At 46.8% G+C, this 22,011-nt stretch overlaps 1 protein-coding gene across 3 annotated transcripts in view; it reads right to left on the bottom strand.

Annotated features, from left to right (window-relative positions):
* LOC144938457 (tyrosine-protein kinase Yes-like) overlaps positions 1-11,558 on the bottom strand; it is a 100,564-nt gene extending 89,006 nt beyond the window's left edge. Inside the window, exons 1-2 of one of the 3 annotated variants that reach the window (XM_078866276.1) lie at positions 11,100-11,558; positions 616-753 (exon numbers count right to left, since the gene is read on the bottom strand). The gene's annotated coding sequence lies outside the window, so the exon portion shown is untranslated. Of the gene's footprint in view, positions 1-615; positions 1,023-1,071; positions 1,089-11,099 lie in introns of those variants that run through there. The other 2 variants (XM_078866278.1, XM_078866277.1) reach the window with 2 other exon arrangements.
* Between the last annotated feature and the right edge of the window lie 10,453 nt (positions 11,559-22,011).

The raw sequence follows: 22,011 nt of genomic DNA, 5'->3' as shown, positions 1-22,011 counted from the left end.
TCATACATCCAGCAAGTACGGAATCATTGTCTTTATACGGAAAGATTTCAGCAAATCCAGGACCTGGGAGATAGAGCTTCAGTAATGGCCCAGTGATTTTAGTTTCGACAAAAACAAATGTGGTGAATAGACGCCAGTGGAGAGCAATTGCGCAGCGAAGTCTGGAAAGGCCAGCTGTGATGCAGGAGTCATCCATAACCATCCCATGTCAAGAGATACAGTAAAAATATACTGTTAAAATCAGTCTTTAGTTACGACTTAATACCTCCACACGACCCGCGCATTTTTCAACAGTATCGGATATTTAGAAATGCTAAATTTCCTAAAAGAGAAAAATATACGAGGTGACGTTTTGGGCAATGGCCTTTCTCCGCAGCACACAGAGAGAGGCCAGAGAATACAGTTTTAATTCACTTTCATTTGATGACCTCTGAGCTCACGTCTGCGAGCGTTTCCGAGTTCCGCGAAAGAACATTAATCACAAACGAGTCAATTCGCGCGCCACGGGCGGCACGCAAATACCCGCGGCGGCCTCCGCCGCCCGCCGAGCGGACACGGCGCGCTCACCCACCGTCACCGTCTCCATCCCCCGACGTGCCGACGCCAACAACTCACCTCCCCGCAGTCAGAGGAGACGGAGCGGAGACGCCGTGGAGCCGAAGCGAGCGGCAGCGGCGGCGCAGGTGGCGCGGGCGCACTCCCACCGCATGCCGCGGCCGGCTCTCTGCCCTCGCCGTGGCCGCTCGCCATTTCCTGGAAGGGGCAACGAAGCGGAACACGTTTCTTTCCCCCGCCCGCCGCTCGTCGGTGAGCAGGGCAGATCGAGGAGATGGAGCGCCTGCAACCGTCGCCGTTAGATCGGCGGCGGTGGCCGCGGCTTGTCGGCAGCCGGTGACGGATTAAATGAGGGGCAAAGCGGGCGGCATGCAGAGCAGCGAGAGACCCCCACGCCCCCACCCCCTGCTGAATAAGTGAAAGTGTCTCCGAGCTCAAAATGAGAGATGGGAGGGAAACATTCTGCAGGAGTGCGGAGGGTCCCCGTTTGCTCTAGAGGACAAGAGATTGGCTTACCCGTTAGGTCACAGCAGACGCCGACAGATTAACCGTGGGGCAGGCTGGGCACAAAGAATTCTGGGCCACTTCAATGAATAGGTCAAAAAATGTCAATGTGTCTCCATGCTACAATCAATATTGGGTGTTGTTCTCCAACGGTGGCCCTGGATCGGTTTGAAGACGCACAATACTGTGGTGGGTCCAGGTCTTCCCACAGGATGGCCACTTCCCTTGCTGTTATGAAGAGTTGCCCGGACACAATAATATTCCGTGAAACGATAGCAATATAAAAAAAATGTTGAAAGTGTGGCGACAGCTTTGTAAATTTATTTCACGTTGTTTTTGTATGTTATGTGCTTTGCTGTACTCCCAGTACAAATAAAGATTGCTTAAAGGACCTTTGACTGAAATTCACTCATCTTAAGCCTGTCATAAAGTCTCCATAATTATTACAAATTACTGCTCACAACACACATGCTGTCGGTTAAACTAAACATTTCAAAATAATAGTACATCCTCTTAAAATGATGGTGAGATATAGTCGCCATGCTGTCATGACTCCTGATAACATTTTACAAAGCAATCATTTAATATATCCCTTTTTAATTATTCATGTTTTTGTTCACGAATATTCTGCAAGAAAATAAAATATTTGAAAAAAATAAAATGAGCGGCTGTAATACCGATATTATTCTAAATAGATATGATTAATTTAAAACGTAGGCATTCGCGACCAATATTGTCCATAAGAGGTTTTTTAGGTTAGATCGTGTAAATATAAATGTAAATGTTGTGGGTGTACTCTCCAACACACACCGGTGTGCTGAACTAGTAGCTAATTGGCACGTTTTGTTTATGTGACAAACCTCACTAATCGGCTGTGTCGGGTTTAAAGACACATTTATACTTACGCAATCTCACCCAAAAACCTCTATTATGGATGATATGATTATCATGGACCTTATATCGTAGTGTCACCATTACCACCGCAACGACAATGTCAGGTCATAGCAGGCGAAGACGTCACTCATAAATCAGAATTGGCATTCAGAAAGCTAGGGTAACCCACCGTGTAAAGGTTTTCAATGGACAGAGCGTTCCTCTGCTCGAATAATCCATGGGCAGTGCTCCTCTGCATTGCCAGATGAGAAGCAGCGGTGAAAACTCCACATTCCTTTAGCAGGCGCGAATCAGTTCACAGGATAACCACAGGCCTTGCTGTTTTGTCACCGATGGATTCAACATACGAGAGACTGGGGATTTAGGTAAACAAAATTCGATACATCGTTCTTCAACTCACCTAATGGTGGTCCTAATCAAGTGGTGGGGAATTCCACATTACTGCGATGGGAGAGTCCCTCCCTAGGATATAGCCACTGCCCTCAGGTTTAGGGCACAGCAATCATATGTTTAATTAACTATAGTATAGACTGGGCATTTACCACTCATGTGACAAATACTCAAACCCATACTAATCCTCACACTGGCAAATACTTAAATGTTCGCTCTTGTGGAATAATTAGATTCCCCGACACGGCTAACGTATAATCGTTGAACCGGTCGTGAACCCTCTATCCTTCCACAACCCACACAGCCCCCCACGACACGAGGAGCCAACCAACCCTCACTGCCTCCAGTGCTGGATTACTGGCGTGCGCCACGACCGCCCGGCTGAATGGTAGCGCATCGAGTGACTCTAAGGTTGATGCACAAATGAATTACAAAAACATTTCAAGCACGAATAAATGAATGCATCATCTTAATCAACGTCAGTGGATGAAAAGCTGCCTCGTTCCACTTCTAGTCACCAGTGCTCACCCATTGGAGAGGCTTGGCCCTGCCACAGAAATGTGGAATTTCTACCACAGGCTCAGGTCTACCAATGGAGATGAGTGCACATTCGTTATTAATTTGAGTATGCAGACATTTTCCCTTGACTTTGTCAAACCTCTCCAAGCATTTATCTTTGGCCAATATAATACTCAGTTACAAATGTATATTTTCACAGTGAAACAACTATTATAAAAAAAAAGTTATCTGCTACTGGTCATTCCATTTTTTTTATTTTAGGCTAAACAACACTGAGTCACACAGCATGCAAGATTTCGATCGGCATATCACGTTCATATGTACCGTTCATTTCCGTGTGTGTGTGTGTTGCAGGCTTCGTAAAGCACTCGGAACATTAGGTTGCACATAGGCAGCATTAGCTTTTGGAAGCAGGTTTCCCTTAATGCACGGTAGCAGCAAATCCAGTGAAGAAGTAATTCAGGCAATGCTTCTCTTCATTGGTGGTCCTGAGCTAAGTGGTGCAATTCCACACATCTATGGAGGGAACCAGGATATACATAATGACAGAACACTGTTGACTTGACACAAAATGGTACTAATTTTATTGACCACGAGAGAATGATGGGCTGGGTTGACTCCCAAAAATGGGTTGGAACTCGCCACTTTCCGACTGCGTCATCTTTCCGTCAAATTCTCTCCTGGCTCGTCAAAAATAACGCTGAGATAAATAACGCTTATAATTTTTTGAAAATGTAAACAGAATAACGAATCTATGTTGATGTGTACTGAGAGGTGGCTGGGTGGTTCAAAGGTCAGAGTGCTGCACTGGCACCGCTGAGATCCTGGTTTCACATTCAAGCAGGGGCCTGTAATTAAACAACCTTCTCAAGCTTAGAGAGTTTATCATCTCAACCCAGTCACGAATCAATTGTCAGCTCTAAGAATTTAAATATTACTTTTACTGTTATGCGACAAATATATTTCTGGATGGGTAAGTGCTGCCCTTTACTGTGTGGATCAGGCCACTAGGGATCTCTCAGATAGCTCTTTGATATCCACTTCTCTGAGCAATTCTCAAACACGACAGCTTCCACTGCTCTGCAAGTGTTCCCAATAGATTCCCGTCTCGTTAGATGGCGCCGATAGAACCAATCTGGCAGAAATTGTGGCAAAAACTTACGACCAATTTTTGAAGACAATGACCTTAATTGTGCCCGTCTTGCTGAAGGGGTAAATGCCACGTCACACCAGGAATCAGTCACAGTTGACTCTCACACGCAGCGAGTCGGTCGTCTCAGTCCAGTCACCCAACGGCTACGCAGAACACACATCCTACTAAATCACGTCTTTCACTTAATCTATTCTGGGAACTAAAGGTTTTGCTTTGATTGCGAAGAACCTTGGCACATCACGTGGAAAGTTCACCACCTCGTGTGGATAAGAGGATCAGAGGACTATTGAAGGGACTTCAGAAGCACTGTAGTCCTGAGGGCTGTTGCAACATCAGGCGATGTCACACTGCTGACTGTGTCGGTAAACTTTATGAAAGTTCACCACCCTTCTAAATGTGTATGACGGATCTTATTTGCAACGTTACATACGAACATGTGGTTGGGGCGAATGATGGTACCAGCAGTTATCATAGTGCAATGCGAATCCTCTGCTTACGTCACACACAATGAACGCCTCCAATGGCCCTGCTTGGCCCCAAGTCAGATTCAGTTCGTTTTTGAGGCCGGTGTATATCAGTGTGGCTCAGCATGGCAAATAGCCAGTGGAAAACCACCCATACCACGAGGGCCCTAAGCTGTCTCAGCTCAAATGTGGCAAAGAAAACAATGGCTCTGTTTTCATTTTTTTTCTTTCATGTTCTTTATCAACAGTGTAGTTGCCCATGGCAACGTCTATTTTGGATTAGATTGCGTAAATCTAAATGTGCCTTTAACCCACCACAGGAAACAGCCAATTAGTAAGGTTTGTCACGTAAACAAAACGCGCCAATTATTTACTGGTACAGCACACCGGTGTGTTGGAGAGTAAACCCACAACACTTACAATTTAAGTACGATGTTTTCGCAGGTGATTACAATCAGCTTCATCATGCGATTATTCCAGAATTGTGGGTGGCGGTGGGTTAAAGACATATTTATATTCATGCGATCTAATCTAAAATAACCTTTACTATGAATGAATAACATCGATCGCAAAAGCCTCCGTGTTCAACAGTGCATTTGACAAAAGAAACAACGGGACAACCACATCCCGTGACGTCAAGACTGTTTCCAATTGGCCCTTACGAATCACTCCCTCGCAACAGCTGGAAAGATCCGATTGAACCCACCAATATCCAACAACGTGCACCTCGCTTATAAAGCCACGGGCACACAAGAATAAAATTACGACTTCACAACCGCTTGATAACTATTCTCCGAGATGAACGATGGTGCCCTGCGTCGCCCCTGAAAATCTGCCACCGGGGGCAAAGGGAGTTGGCGATGAAAAGTAAGCGCCCTCCATCCTTCACATCGCAACGGTGCCCCCTGCAGCGTGCATCGGAGGCTGCGTTGCTATGGTGTGGGATGTGAGATGTGACGCAAAAGGAGATGGAACGTGGGACCTAACGAACGCTCATTATTCGAGACAACTTCCATTCGAGCATGCCATTCCTCGCAATTAAAAAAAAGAACACACACGGAGGGAAGAAGCTAGGTGGCCCTGGAAGGTAATATGATTTTAGACCACCGAGCTAGTTACTCGGGGCGAATCGAGGCAGTCACCCGTTATTAAAGTTAAGTTTTTAAGTGCAGGCTAGCACTATGTTAATCGGACCAACGACATTTGATCACTGATGACTGCTGGGGGAGGTGATGTGTGCCTATAATCCTGCACTTTGGAGGTTGGGTTGGTGGATCACGAAGAGATCATCGTTTGTTGTGAATCTTCAAATCTGCTAGGCTGCCAGCAAGCTAGAAGCTAGCAGTCCCACAGATGGATTCATAATGCATTTTCTGGATTCATAATCCATCTGTGCAAACTTTGATATCCACCGATATGTATTTTTCTTGAAGTAGAGTATTCAGTTTATCTCCATGTGCATACCACTGATAGAAAAACAAATAGGCAAACATCATCATAGTTTGACTTTTTTTGTTTAATTATGGACATAGTAAGTACGTGGATATTTACAGCCCTTTTCTCAATCCACTGCCGAATGAGGGCCTCCCTAAACCGTGCCGGTTGTGGAGATTATTCACTAAACTTGGCCACTCTGGTCACTGTACACAACAGGGAAAATAGATGTTGGAGCATAGTACTGTACAGTACAGCAATGAACTTTCAATGCACTGCCCTGCTAGCAACGTTGTTCCACAGCTACCTTGCTTTGGTGACCACCTTGCCTAAAAAGGCCTCAGGATAAATCACCCAAAATGCTCCCAGTCTCGTCAGATATCTGAAGCTGACCAGGGCAGGTGGAAAAGACATTGTTTTCATCGTTAAAATCATCCAATGACGTGTAGTGCTCAGGTGTCTGGGTAGAAACCCCGCTGGAAATACAGCGTAGGTTGCTCCGTGTTGTTCTCATCGTCTTCCTACTCGCTGTTCACTGATTTAAAAAAACGCTCGGACTCTCGCCATACTAACGTGGACTTTCCACAAATGGCTCAAGGCTGCCAATGGAGATAACCACCACCCTACACTCATTTAAGCAGGGCAATTTACAACACTCCAGCTTTGAACGATGATGAATATACCAAACATTGAACCATTTAAAAAGACGTGCCTCAGAAATAATTCCACGTGATAATTTGAAAACGCAATAACCGTAAGCCATCATCGTAAAATAACAAACACTTTGAAATAAAATCTCACAAATGGGATGTGGAGAAGCCAAAATTGTTACTTTGGGAACAATATGCACTTGATTCTAACGGACAAATCCCAGATCGTCAGAGACATCGATGTCTTTGATAAACTCAACACAGCACGTGATCGCAGACTCGTGCGATGCAACCACCACTCTGATATTCAGTCAAGAAGAACTTTTCACAGCAAAACGTAAACTCTTTTGTAGCACTTGCCCCACAGGAGTATGTTGACATGTAAATAATACTTTCTCAAAACTCTGTAGTTGCCTGGGGATATTTTTAAAATGTAATGCACCCAAAAAAACACGCACAAAGATCAAACCCCTATAGCCTGTAACAGAATGTTGGGACAAAGGAGACACCCGCGTCTCCTTTGTCTCCCTAGAAGTGCTATTTACACAACGCACCATGGACTCATTTGAGACTTAGTTGACCTAGGGGAGGCTCAGGCATGATTCAGATATTCATCACAGATGTTGGCCGCAAGTGGGAATCGAACTCAGATCACCGGGTTCATAGCACAGCGCATTAAGCAGAACATATGAGCAAAATAAAAAATAATGTACAACAGGTTTGCTAAAAAATATAGTGTCATCACTCCATCTCCCGGGCGGACGTCCTCTCGGACAAGTTCCATTCCTTGGCAACCACTCCATCATTATATTGACCATCGGCCGTCAATCCCTTTTAGGCAGGACGTGTCCTTCCAACAGTTTGCATGATGTCATTAACCTGAATATGTTGTCTCATCCACGTGTTCCTTGGTTTTGGTGAATACTCACTCCAGCCATAAAGCCTGGCAGCTACCCTGGAAAACTAGGTGCCTCTTTGCCAACAGAGGAGAGACAGCCAACAACCAAAGCGAACGTTGTGGCTTCCCACAAGCTGCTGTCCTGGTCAAAGGCCCCAATGGACATGTTTGCCAAACAAGCTATCAGGAAACAACTTACTACCACCATGAGACAACAACCATAAGTAACAGATCTAACAAGACCATATACACTGTCACGGATGCAGCCCTCAGGGCCAAAGTCCAACAAGGCACCGGGCTCTAATGGCCTGTGTCCCGAGTTACTAAAGGAACTTGCGACTATACGGATGGCAAATTACTTTGCAAACTTCTTCACCGCCATACACGGGACGGGCCAAATGCAGAAAGAATTGTAACAATCCAAAGTCACTGCTATTCTGAAACGCTGGAAAGCTGCAAGACTTACCCTCCCAGCTGAAGGCCAATATCCCTCTTGCCCTCCACCCGCCAGCTGGTAGAACGTGCCATGCTCTCCAGACTTTCCCCCATCGTCGACCCCCGATTGCCTCCTGAACAAGCCAGATTTCGAACCGGCTGTAGCTGCTGCAAACAGATCATTGCCTTCACCACCCTCGCGGAAGCTGATCTCCAGCATCAACATAAAACTGCAGCAGTAATTTAACACGTAGGCTTTCGTGACCAATGTTATCCATAAAACATATTGTTTGGGTTAGATCGCGTAAATATATTAATGTGTCGTTAAACCCGCCACCACCCAACACAGCTAATTAGTAAGGTTTGTCATGTAAACAGAACATGCCAATTCATTACTACGTTGTTGTGGCTTTGCTCTCCAACACACCAGTGTGCTGTACTAGTAACAAATTGGCAAGTTCTGTTTATGTGACAAACTTTATTAATTGGCTGTTTTGGGTGGTGGGGGGTTTAATGACACATTTATATATTTACGTGATCTAACCCACAAAACCTGTAATATGCAGCAGCAATGACTGACCTCTTCACTGCTAATGGCACTGTTTGGCATCGTGGCCTGCTGCTGAAGTTGTTCAAAATCATCAGATGTCGTTTTACTGTTCACCTGATCGAGGAAGGGTTCAGCAATCACACTGTCAGTGTCCACCTGTCTGGTAAACAGCCGCAAGAGAACTATGACCAATGGTCTGCCCCAAGGCTCGGTAACGAGCACGTCACTATTTAACAGAAACACAAGTTACCTGCTATGTGCGTAATCTCGCAAGTTCAATATGCAGATGATGCAGCCCTTTCTGCACATGGCACAAACCTCGAGAACACTGTCAATATTCTAACAGCTGGAGGCATATTTCAGTCACTGGAGACTCCAACCAAATACTTCACAAGCGCTCTCCACCTTAACAATCATGCATCAGATGCCACCCTTGATGTGTTCTTCCGTGGTAGCCCAGTGCGCTATGACCCCACTGCCAGATATCTAGGGATTATCATGAATAGGAGTATGACCTTCAAGATCCACATAAAACAGACCTGTAAAAAGGCTAAATAGAGAATCGCCCTGCTACAGAAACTTGGGGTGCCTCAGCTGATGTGCTGTGAATGCTGCCCTCTCACTGATCTACTCGATGGCAAGATTATTGCGCTCCAACATGGTCCATGAGCTCGTACACAAAACTGCGAGATGCACAATTAAATAGCGCAATTAGCATCATAACCAGAACACTGCAATCAACACCAATCCACTGGCTCCATATTCCGGCGAACATTCTGTAACCAAATATCCGCAGAGACATGTACATTGCAAGGGAGTTTTCACGTTGTCTTAACATTGACAACCTACCCATGAACGAAAAACCCCACCAATGTACCTTGCCAATGACTCAAATCCCGATCCCCCTTCTGAGATCGTGCTATCATCCTAGAATCTCGCCCAGATCCGGCAAAATGCTGGCGGACAGAGTGGAACAACGCGGACGTCCAGAAAAAAAAACAGCTGCTGCTCATTCGTGACCCAAACATCGTGCCGCCTGGCTTTGACATTCCTCGAAGATACCGGTGGTAGAACCATCAACCACATCAGAACATAAACACGCCAATGCACACATCTCCCTTCACGAATTAGAAATTAAAGACACAAGCCAGAAGTGACTGCGGCCATGCAACCCAAACTATGGACCATGTAAGAAAGCCACAGCAGTCTGCGCTCCTTCAAGGAGGTAATATCAAAACTACATCAACTCTCTCGTGAAGACCTTCCGTGGCTAGCAGGCCTCACCATTTATTGGCATTTAGCTCCTGGTTAAATTGCCATACGCAAGGGTGGAATAAATGATTAAATGAACATTTAAAATAAGCATATTTTTTATATTCCAAAGCATGCATCGCTGCGTATTTCTTTGTTGTATTTTTTTTTGCTGACCATGTTTCTGAACGATATTTCACGTTATTTGTAGGTACATTGCTGCAGTATGTTACTTTTATAAGTCAAGTTCATTCAGATTAGCTTTACAAAAGCGCCTCAACCTCCTATTGTATACACTAAGGGCCATTGCCTGAAACGTTGCCTATTAAATGTTTATATTTTTGTGGTTTATATCGCCAACATTTTTATTTTTGTTTAAAGGCGACGTTTTGGGCTAAGGTCCTTCTACATAAGACATGGAGCCCTTGCCCAAAACGTAGCAAATTTGTATACACATTTTTTCATTTAAACCCACACTGTTATTTGCTAATGTTTAATTGGTTTTGTTGTTGTTAATTGTGCTTGTGCACCACTGCTAACGTAAGAGCGGTTATACAGGTTCAGAATTCTCGTGTCCCTCTGACTGAGATTTTAGCCGGTGCTGGGTGGATTATGAACATCGCAGGACCGCTTAGGGCTGCTGGCTTGGAGGAGGAGCAGTGGAGTTGATGAAAATGAACATATAACTTGGCATAAAGCAGTGACCCACGATGAAAGTGAATTCGATATTAAAAATAGGAAAAATCAAATCGGAGAATTGGGCCTCAAATTCAATGGCGATCCAAAACCCCATAACCATTCTCACGCCGCAAGAGCAAATTAAGCAGAAATCCACTCCATCTCTCCCACAAGCGAAACACAAAATACGCGTCAAGTCCATCGGCCCATTGCAATTTACAGACCATTATCATCTTTAAAGCATTTTAAGGTTTTTTTTCTCAGCCCAGGTATCTGGGACCTCAGTTTCGACATTCTCGGTCTCATTCGCAGTTAAGCGCACGCCGCTGGATAACCAAAGGTTGTTATGCCGCTGGATAACCAAATGTTGTTACTGGCCGCAGAGGGCCCCATTTAACACAACGGGGCGCACTGTGGCACATAACTGGAAGGTAACGACGATTCAACGTCCACCAGTTCATTTATTCGACGACACCAAATCGTCGCGATCCCTAACGGCCCTCGCAACCCCCCGCCCAACGCAGCCTCGTCGGCGCGTTGCTGGGGCAACGTCGCGGGGATCGCGGCGAACGCGTCGTCGCCGGTGGATTTCGTTTACGTTAAACAAAACGCGCGAAAGCAAATCAACAATTTTATTTTTTTACTTTACGCTTTAAATCGCGACGAAGCTTTCGCTTTAATCGCAGCGCATTAAAATAACCACGACAAGCGAACGCTCTCTCACCTGATCGCCGCAAGGTTTCTGCCGTCATCGCCTGGAGCCCTCCCACCCACGGCCTCGATACGGCGTGACGAAAAAAATAGTCAATAGAATATTATTATTCTTTTTAAAAAAATGTCCTTTTCTTTAAAACAAAAATCTCACTCGTTTTAAAATGTAAAAAAAAAATTACGTGACATTATACACTCATTTAAAACCGCATTCTCCGCGCCGACGGAACGCGCTGTGCCCCATCGCCTCAAATTCTAAATAACAAATTAAATTATCAAATATAAAACCTCTCTCTCTATATATATCCCGCCGTGACAATGCCGATAATGTTACGGTTCAAATAACAACGACGACGATGCTGGTGACAGCCCCTTCTATGTAACGATAGTGATTTAGAAATGAGAAAGAATTACTGCTGTTGCGGGCGTAGGAGGTGATATGAGAGCGAGTTAAAGGGACACGCCACCCTGCCCTGACAACGCAACCACATTATTACACGCGTTCTTATTATTATAGTAGTAGTAGTTCATATATTAATTGTTTAATTTATCAATATTTTTCATGATTATTAATAATATTATTTATTCTCATAATGGTGAGAGGAGAATTATTATCAATTCACGAGAATTACCAAAATAAAATTATTATATAAATACTGTATTAATATTACTGTACATTTTTACATTCACACGATTACATTGACTTATTATTAATTCGGTTCACTGTTCATTATTGTGCATGTACAGCCCCGATTTTATAAATCCGCTTTTTTTCACCGATTAATTGTGCTATGAAAAAGGCGCATTGCCCAAAACGTCGATTGCATAGTGTTCCTTTTTAAGGCCACACACACTAATGTGTTGTTGGCGGATGTACTGAGTTGTTTATGTTTATTTTGCACCACTCTGCCAACGCAACAGCATCATCACCAAATAAATGAATAATAATAAAGTGTGTGACCAAAGCCCTTATCAGTGCCTCACTTATTACAGACAAATTCAGATCTCATAGATCACCCCGTACCCTTATAAATCTCAACGTTCATCCTACAAAGTCCCATCGCAAGGGAGAAACACAAACAAATAGACAAAAACATGTTTTTGCCCGCATTGAAACGGCTGTACGCCATATGGACCTGAAAACTCAATTTCTCTGTACAAGAATACGGGTATACCGTATGGGTTGACACGTATGCCAAGGCCTTGCCACCATTCCATATAACATTCCACACCTACAGGGACCCCACGACTTACGAACATTCGACTTACAAACCTTCAGAGATACGAACAAACCTGGTTCGTATGTCCAGTTGCCTGTTCGGACCGAGAGTCGTAAGTTCAACCAACCCCACGCAATAGTTGGGGATGGTGGCATCTACATCTGCAGAACGTGAAGGACCAGTGGCATCTACATCTGCAGAACGTGAAGAACCAGTGGCATCTACATCTGCAGAACGTGAAGAACCAGTAGCATCTACATCTGCAGAACGTGAAGAACCAGTAGCATCTACATCTGCAGAACGTGAAGAACAAGTGGCATCTACATCTGCAGAACGTGAAGAACCAGTGGCATCTACATCTGCAAAACGTGAAGAACCAGTGGCATCTACATCTGCAGAACTTGAAGAACCAATGGCATCTACATCTACAAGAGATGTAAAACTTTTGAAGCCAGTCCCCTTGTTTAGTGTACATGAAGTACAACATGTTTGGAATCGACAGGAGTAATGTTGGACTCACGAATACATCGACTTACGAACAACCTCTAGAACCTAACTCGTCCGTAAGTAGAGGAGTCCCTTACTACCATCGTCAAAAAGCCATGTCCATATACGGACACTTCCTTTGTAAATCACTGTGACTTTTAATTTTTGAATATGCATGTCTAGTAGTAAACACCTCGACATACGAAGTGGATACGCTCCTCGAGCTTCGTATATTGAAACGTTGTGTATATTGAATAACGTATAACATCACTCATGGGGGGATGCGTTCCCAGCCTTCGTAACTTGCCATTTCAAACTATAAACACGACATAATTTACCATTCATATTATAAACAAAAACAATTTACCGTATATTGAAAAATACATATTTTATACTATACAGTATTAAATAAAAAATGACGTAAATAAAATAAATATGTTACTCATTAATTTTAGTACCGTAGATCGATTAAAACATTTTGTATATACTGTATTCATTTCAGTGTATGTATTGTTTAACTTTTTTTGGCTTCCTATGTAAATTAATGGTTACAAAAATCCAAAGTTCATTATACCGAAACTTTGTTTATCGAATATACGCATATCGAGGCATTACAATATACACTGTAGATGAATGCTGTAAAGTGGATGTTTAAGACCCTGTAACATTGAATTGTTAGGGGGAGGTACTCTGGCAGTATCATATCCAGAACCCCACATTTGAAACAATTACATTCTTTACAGTCCTGTAGTCAAGTATAAATACTGCTCCACTGTTATCCAAGTCTCCCTTGTTGAAGAGGTATTGATTCTCAATGGACTCTCACCACAAACACAGAATGTTAAATGTATATTATGGTTAATCTATTCATCCTACTTAACCGTTTATGTTTTTATTTGCTATTAATATATATATAACTGCGCAACGATTAATTGTATTGCCTGTTAATCCAGTTGTAAGAAGGCCTGTTAAAGTAAATTGGCCATTAGTGGTATAAACACAAACCCTCAAGTGTATAACCACAAGTGCAATACTAAGAACGAATTACTGATGCTGAAGTCAAGACAAACGATAATAATTACAATGCAGGGAGAGTCACACAGCTCAGTATAAACTACGCAAGTGGTAATACCAACTGTAGAGGATTCAGTGCTATGGTGCCATAAGTTTACTGGGATACAATCTCTGGGACAATTGAACCCCTCTAATCGTGTTGCAATCCCACGGCTTAAATCATATTCATCTTTCTGGTGATGCATGTCATTATATATTGTACTCTATAAAATGTGAACACAGATATTCTGTTGTCTACACTTATCTGCGTCCAACTTAATGAACACAATGACACAGAAAGTGCAGTTTTCTCTCTTTTTTTGCAAGGGAGACCCAGGTAAGCGAGTGACAACAACATTGTACAGTGCGAGTGTAAACATGGAGAGCTTAAAGAGAGCGAATTCGAAGCTCAGTTGCCCATCAGCGATCGACACAGTCAAAGCAAGTGCATGGCAAAGTACGGGTAAACAGCCCACATTGCGTGGAGAGAGATGCTCATCCGACGGTCGTTTGACAAATGGATGGACATGTGGAGGAGCTAAAACAAATTGACACTTGTGTTGACAATATCGCTCTCGGGATGCGGACGCTCAAAGATGTTTTGAGTAAGGCAGTTGCTCGTTCAACTTGTAGCAATGTGCAGCTAAGTCAAGGTGACCTCTGAGAGCTTCCCCTGTGCCATGCACCACATCCATTGCCGGGTTGAATCTCCACGCAAGAGTCCCTGTGTATTATTTCAAGAGCCTCCAACGCCTCGCCCCCTTCTTACCTCTCTGACCTCTCATTACTCAGAATTTAGACAGGAGGTACTTGCTCACTACCGATGCAGCAGTTGTGAATGCATACGCTGCCTACATCCCTCTCAGATGCACGCAAATGGGCATTATTTTCCTGGGCTATACACATATGGCATTACCTTAGATAAACGTGATATAGAATAGTCCATTTAACTGGCCTGGTGGCTCAACAATAGAGTGATTGCCTCCGAAGATTACAAGTTAAAATCCTGGTTGGAGGTTGACTCAGCCCAACTTTGTGGGGGAATCATCATCAGTGGATGTCCTATGGTGAGACTCTACCCTCGTCATTGTAACCTTTTCCAACACTGGCTCTGCAGGGCTCATTTGAGCAGGACATCACCGTGACTTATTTTGACTGCTGGGTGGCATTTTAGGTTTCAGCACTCGACAGTTTTAGTCAAGTGCTGATTGTGCCATCCTTTTGTCAATCCATCGCTGGGTAAGGGCCTCCCCATACCGCGTGGGTTTGTGGAGGTTTGACTTACTACATTTTCACTATACCCGAGTGTGGGATGGTGAAGGCTTGGAGTACAGACGTGCTGGGCATATAATTACAATGGCTTTTTCTCTACCGTCCTATGCTGTCCACCACGTAGCCGCACAGCCATGTAACCACCTGTTTGGTAATGGTAGTCACCTGTCCAGGCACCGTCCGGGGTCAAACCTCCTTAGGTTTCCAGATCTGTCACGTGCAATTCAGGTGAGTCAGGCCTTCCAGTTCATAATATAAGCACGACTTTAGGGGCAGTCAATAGTGGTGTCCTATGTAGAAATTGGTTCCCCTTGTGGGAATGCAGATTGTCCAATACTGGCTTTGGGTCAATAGAGATGAACATAATCATATTGTTTATTTGGACAGGCGGGAGGCTCTTTAGCTGTGCATTATATTGAAGGCCCTATCAAGATAAGCTTCGAACAGTCTTACACAAGGGATAACATGGATTCATCCGGAAGGAAAAAGAGCCTGTTTTACTTGAGAAGGATTTCTCACCAGTCTGCCTGTTCACGTTCTCTCATCTCAATTTGAAATGACGTCATTATAAACACTGCAAGCATCTTGTGCTTGGAAACAATAAACCAGGACCATAACTCGGGTGTGTAAGGACTAGAGTTTAAAAAAACCTGGCATCGGCTGATACCTGCCTGGGGATTGTGCTTCATTTTGACTTAAATGCAAGAGTTTAAAAAGTTACATTCAACTAAATATAGCCGTGAACACATTAGATCAATAATGTATTTGTACTCAAATTTGCGGCCGCTATTTATAGGAGTGGACAGTTCGTGATAGATGAATCACTGCTAAGATAATTGTAGGTTGGGGGAAGAGCACTGCACACTTATTTTTGTACCGTCTTGTGAATTACCCAAAAAAAAATCAAAATATTGCAAAGTGTATTTAACCGAACATTTTTATTTGAGAAATAAAGGCATATATATCAATGGAGAAAACATTACACATGCTGACGACGTTGCCATTCTGACTCACGTCTGATGAGACTGGACTGCGGGAAAATGTTTCGAAGATTTGAATGCAGGCAGCTGCAAAGTTTCGCTCAGGATAATTACAACATAGTTGTTGACACAACTGGAGACATGTTGTCAGAGGGACCACAGCTGTAGACGCAGCAGGTGTGTGTGTATGTGTACCTGGGTGGGCTATTAAAATCAGACCGGGAATAGCCATGATGAAATAAAGACGGGTGATGGGTGCGAGCTGGAAGTTATTTTTGCAAAAGTGAACTTAATAATGAATGTAACACGACGAACGATTGTAATTAGTGCGTGCTATGCAGTACTGTCTTCTATCACGTGTCGTTGCCAACAAATATAAAACAAAAACTGAAAAGTGCCCAAAGAAGAATGGAGAGATGGGTGGATACTTGGAATTATACTCTTTGGTTCTTTCAGTAAAGTCACGTAGGTATAAAGTAAAATAAAATAAATCACGACGTTTCGATCGCAACACAAGCGGTCGTCCTCAGGCGGAAAAAATATAATCCAGCATTGGAACTGCTGAATTGCTGAACAACGACCGCTTGTGTTGCGATCAAAACGTCTTGATTTATTTTAGTTTACTTTATACCTATGTAATGCGGGCGAAAGCGACCTTCCGGATGTGACGTCACGAGGAGGCGGAGCCAGGTGACGTGGGTGAAAGGTAGGGGGTCCTTAAGCGGGTAAACCGGAAAGAGAAGTCAGTCGGGGTGTGAATGGAAAGGTGTGGGGCCACGCGGGCGTACGAGCCGAGGGGGCACCGTCAGAAGCGGGAGCCAACCCTGGGAACAGTAGGGAGCTACTGGGAGGTGTAAAGCTGCAGATAGAGATAGGCAGTAAGGCTGTGTGTGAGGGGCAGCGGGGTGGCTGCCAAGAGTCGCAGGAGCGACGAGAAGGCGAGACAGCACGAGGCTGTCAGAGCTGCAGCAGGAACAGCCAAGGGAGCTGTGTGAGAGTACAGCAGCGGAGCTGCTGTGGGGCTGCAAGAGCGACAAGAACAGCAGCGGGGCTGCTGATGTGGACTGGAGTGACATCGGAACCAGCACAGAGAGAATAAGAGAGACAGCCATGTGGGAACGCAGTACGGACCGAATAAAGGACACTGAGCCAGAGATCGTGGTCAAGTCTTTTATTACACTGGGGTCAGAAGTGAAACGGCATGTCTAAGCAAGTAAGGAAGAAAATTCCCCCGGCGCCAGCATCGGCTTCTTCGTCCGACGACGACGAATTCCCTCCGACCACGGATTCTGCTGGGGTGGTGGAGGAGAGCCCTGCTGAGGCGAGCACGGGGACGGGCGTGGAAGATGTCGGCGCGATGGCGGGTCCGTCAACAACATCGGACGCTGAGCAAAGATGGCAACAGGTGGCAGAACAACTGGAGACACTCAAGGACGTCCTGGCGCATCTATGTCACCTCGTTACGCCAAGGACGACGATGGAACGTGAAGGTGCTCCACGGGCCGCCACGTTGCCTGCCCTGCCGCCGCCATTGGCCACGCGGCAAGAAGACGCCATCTTGCGCGCTCCGCGGCGCCAAACCGCCATCTTGGCCACGCCGCGGGCCGACGCCATTTTGAATTTGCCTCCAGAACAACCATCATTGGAAGACGGCGTAAAGAGGAGTCGGAGTCGCCACCTTACTACAGTTAAGGAATTCTCTATCGGGGGCGATTGGAGCGCTTTCGCCTGCCGATTTTTGGCGGCGGTTCGTTCAGCAAGATGGACCGATGCGGAGGCCTTGGAAGTGTTGCCGACTCTACTGGACGACGAATCTGTTCGATTTTTCCGTTCCATAACGGCCGATAAGAAGAAGACTTTATGTGGAGTTTTTGAGGAAATGGCCGACGCCTATGAGCCACCTGACGACGCGCATCGGCGATTCGCTCAACGACAACGAGCACCCGAAGAATCGCCCGTGGCGTTCAGGGGTGCGGTGTTGGAGCTGGCCATGGCAGCATATCCTGACACGCCACAGGATCTGCTCGAGCCTCTCATATTGGGAAAAATGCTGGAGCTGTCTCGGGATCTGGGGATCCCCATGCCTGTGTGTGGGCATGAGAAGCTCACGTCCCGGGCGGCAGCAAAGTGTCTGGATGCGCAGTTTAATCTCCGTCGCTGGAAGCAAGTGGCGGCATGGACGGGTGGGCCCGTCAAGGAAGGAGGCGCGATGGGGTGGGACCCCACAAGGGCGATCTATGTGCCGGATGAGCGGGGTCCACAGGAGCTGACGGCCGCCTCCTCTCCATGGTCGGGACGCGGAAGGCCGGGGCCGCGCGCTACGCCATCGGGACGGGGCCGCTGGGATGCAAGACCTGCGCTTCGGCGCAACGAGGCCGATTGCTTCCGCTGCGGCCGTAGGGGCCATTACGCCAAAGATTGCTGGGCCCGCTTCCCGGGTCCGCCGCAGCAGGAGCCCACAACACCGGACAAGCCGACCAAGGAACCTCCGAAACAGGCATGTCGGCACGCACCAGACACTCGGCAAGGCTTTACACCTCACCCACCACCTTTGTTGCGCGATCCTATTGTTGTTGTTAAAGAAAGGCCATCGACGGGGCCTTGTCATTCAGTTACGCAGTGGCGCAAATTGGCACGGAGAGTTGTCGCGGCCGCTACGGGTTCGTCCACTGTACCGGGGTCTATACAAGGTGTGGACGTGCGCATTTTGGTCGACTCGGGAGCGTCTGCGACTATTATATCGGATGTCATTTTCCATCTGTTGGGCATTCCGCCTGGGGCTGTGCGTCCAGTTTATGGGTCTTGCGTCGCTGCGAACGGGGGTAGTATGGGTATCGTGGGCCAGGTGGATGCTAAGATATCTATAGGGGATGTGTCGGCTTCGGGCGTTGTGTTAATATCGAGATCTTTGGCGGTTCCTTGCTTACTAGGCACGGATTTTTTGGCTAAGATGCCCATTTTGATTAAAATCAATGAGAATTGTATTGAATTGCCGGGGGGCCGTCGAATCTCGTTTCTGCCGTCGCCCTGGGGGCGACCTGCTTCGGCCGTACAGGTGCAGGCGCTGTCCGTCGCATCTGTGGACATCCCACCTGGTTCACAGATGCTTATACCCTTGCGGTATCGGAAGCCCCTGCCCAATCGGCTAGGAGCATTAGGGGTCTTGTTGTCACCATCCGCCACGATAACAACGGGATTGGCGTTAGTTGGGGCACAGACCATCGTCCGGCCGGATCAATTACCGGTTTTACAGGTGCTTAATGCGGGGGTGGAAAACATCCGTGTTCCGGCCGGTACGGTTGTGGCACATGCCACTACGGCGTTTGCGACGCACGATTGTCCGCATCGCCGGGGAGTGGTCGCTGGTGTTTCCGAGCCAAGGGGTTCGGATAATCGTTGGATCGCTACCTTATGTGACGAAAATTCTTCCCTGTCCGTGGGGCAACGTGAAGCGCTGCGTAAATTGTTGCTGACGTATTCGGATGTGTTCAGCTCCGACGATTTGGATTTGGGACGCACATCGTTGCTTTCCCATCATATTGAGACGGGCGACGCTGCCCCTATTCGGTTAAATTCGCATCGGATGAGTCCAGCGGAGCGAGAACACGTTCGGGGGGCGGTGGAAGACATGTTGGCTGCGGACATTATATCGCCATCTAACAGCCCATGGGGCGCTCCTGTGGTCTTGGTTAAGAAAAAGGATGGCAACTTGCGATTTTGTGTCGATTTCCGGAAATTGAATAAGATATCGGTGGCAGATGCGTACCCCCTGCCGCGTATGGACGACTCCCTTGACGCATTGTCGGGGGCTAAGTTCTTTTCCACACTGGACCTCTCTTCGGGATTTTGGCAGCTTCCCCTTGACGAGTCCTCACGGGAGAAAACCGCATTCCGTACGCCGCAGGGGTTATTTCAATTCAACTGCCTCCCGATGGGATTGAATGCGGCCCCTGCTACGTTTCAAAGGTTGATGGAGCTCGTTTTGACGGGGTTGCAGTGGGAGACGTGTCTTATATATTTGGACGATATTATTGTGTTCAGCCGCACATTCGAGGAACATTTAACGCGGCTGGAGACAGTGTTCACGAGGATGCGCTCTGCCAATTTGAAATTCAAACCAAAGAAATGCCACCTACTGCAACGGTCCGTCCGTTATTTGGGGCACATTGTGAGTGCAGAGGGGGTGTCCACGGATCCGGAAAAGACGGCGTGCGTCCGGGATTGGCCGACTCCGGCCTCCGTGGGGGATGTTCGGCGGTTTTTGGGATTTGCCTCGTATTACCGAAGATTTGTGCCAGGGTTTGCGACGATTGCGAGGCCCTTGCATCTCCTTACGGGTAAAGGACGGAAATTTGTTTGGGGAGAGCCGGAAGAGGCGGCCTTTCGGAGTCTGCGTGATCTATTGGCTACGGCCCCGACATTGGATTATCCCGATTTTGATCGCCCTTTCATTCTTGATACGGATGCGAGTGACACAGGTATTGGGGCAGTATTATCACAGTCTAAAGGGGGCGTAGAGCGCGTCGTGGCGTATGGTAGCCGAGTCTTGTCGCCTGTGGAAACACGCTACTGTGTCACTCGTAGAGAACTTTTGGCGGTTGTTTTATTCCTACGCCAATTTCGACCGTACCTTTACGGTCGTTCGTTTATTGTGCGTACGGATCATGCGGCCTTGCAATATGCACTTAAAATGGACCAGCCATCGGGACAGTGGGCACGTTGGTTGGACACGCTGCAGGAATTTTCCTTCCAAATTCAACATCGGAAGGGAGTGCGCCATGCGAACGCTGACGCACTTTCCAGATTACCAGGGCGCGCCCCTTGTAAATGTGCGTCGGGGACGCATAGGTGTTCGCCGATTCTCAACCCCCCTCAGCCGCTCACGTTGGCCGTCGGGAAGTCGGATACTCCGATGGAACCGGGACCGACTGATGGGGTTTTGAATCTGCCGCGGTCTGTCTGGATTCGGGAACAGATGATGGACGAGTCGTTGTTGTCCATGCGGAAGCGGTCTATGAGGGACAATGGGAGTCCGAGTTCGGCTGTGGGGCCGCGAACCGCTCTCCGAGATGGTCTGCTTATGTGGCAAGAAAGGTTCCAGGAAAGCTGGCGTGTGGTGGTACCAACGTCCTTGCGATTTGAGTTGATTAGAACTCTCCATTGTGACACACTATTGCATTTAGGGGTGCAGAAGACCTTGTTGACGTTACAACGTCATTATTTTTGGCACGGCATGGCGACAGATGTCGTAGGGCACGTGCGCGCGTGCCCTGAATGCGCCCGGCGTAAGCCGCCTAAACATCCTTACGTGCCGCCTCTCCAGTCGATTCAGGTGTCTCGAGTCAATGAATTGGTGGCACTGGACATATTGGGACCCTTCCCACCATCGGCGAGGGGAAATAAATATTTGCTGGTAGGGGTTGAGTATCTCTCCCGTTGGCCGATGGCCTGGCCGTTGCCCGATCAGTCGGCCGCGGCCATCACCGACGCCTTTTTGTTTGGGTACATTATGGACAAGGGGGCGCCGGAGAGACTCCTCACGGACCAGGGCCGACGGATGGTATGGTTGAGCGGCTGAACAGGACATTGTCTGCCATGCTTTGCCATACTGTGAGTGAACAGCAATCGGATTGGGATCTGCACATCCCCGGAGTGCTTTCGGCGTACAGGATGACGCCCCATGCGGCTACAGGGTATTCGCCGTTTTACCTTATGTATGGTCGGGAAAACGTGCCTCCGGTGGATGTGCAATTGGGTACTGGGGTGAAGGGACCTCGTAAACCACTCCCTGAATACATTCAGGACACGGTTCGCCGGGTTACGGAGGCGCGGGAAAACGCCCGCGTGGCTACGGCCAAAGCCCAGGCCCGGAACGAGCGGTATGCTCGGCGGTCTGAGGGGGAGTGCCCCTGGA

Source organism: Lampetra fluviatilis, chromosome 22 (genome assembly GCF_964198595.1).
Source record: "Lampetra fluviatilis chromosome 22, kcLamFluv1.1, whole genome shotgun sequence".
Taxonomy (NCBI): Eukaryota; Metazoa; Chordata; class Hyperoartia; order Petromyzontiformes; family Petromyzontidae; genus Lampetra; species Lampetra fluviatilis.
This window is presented reverse-complemented; position numbering and strand designations above follow the sequence as displayed.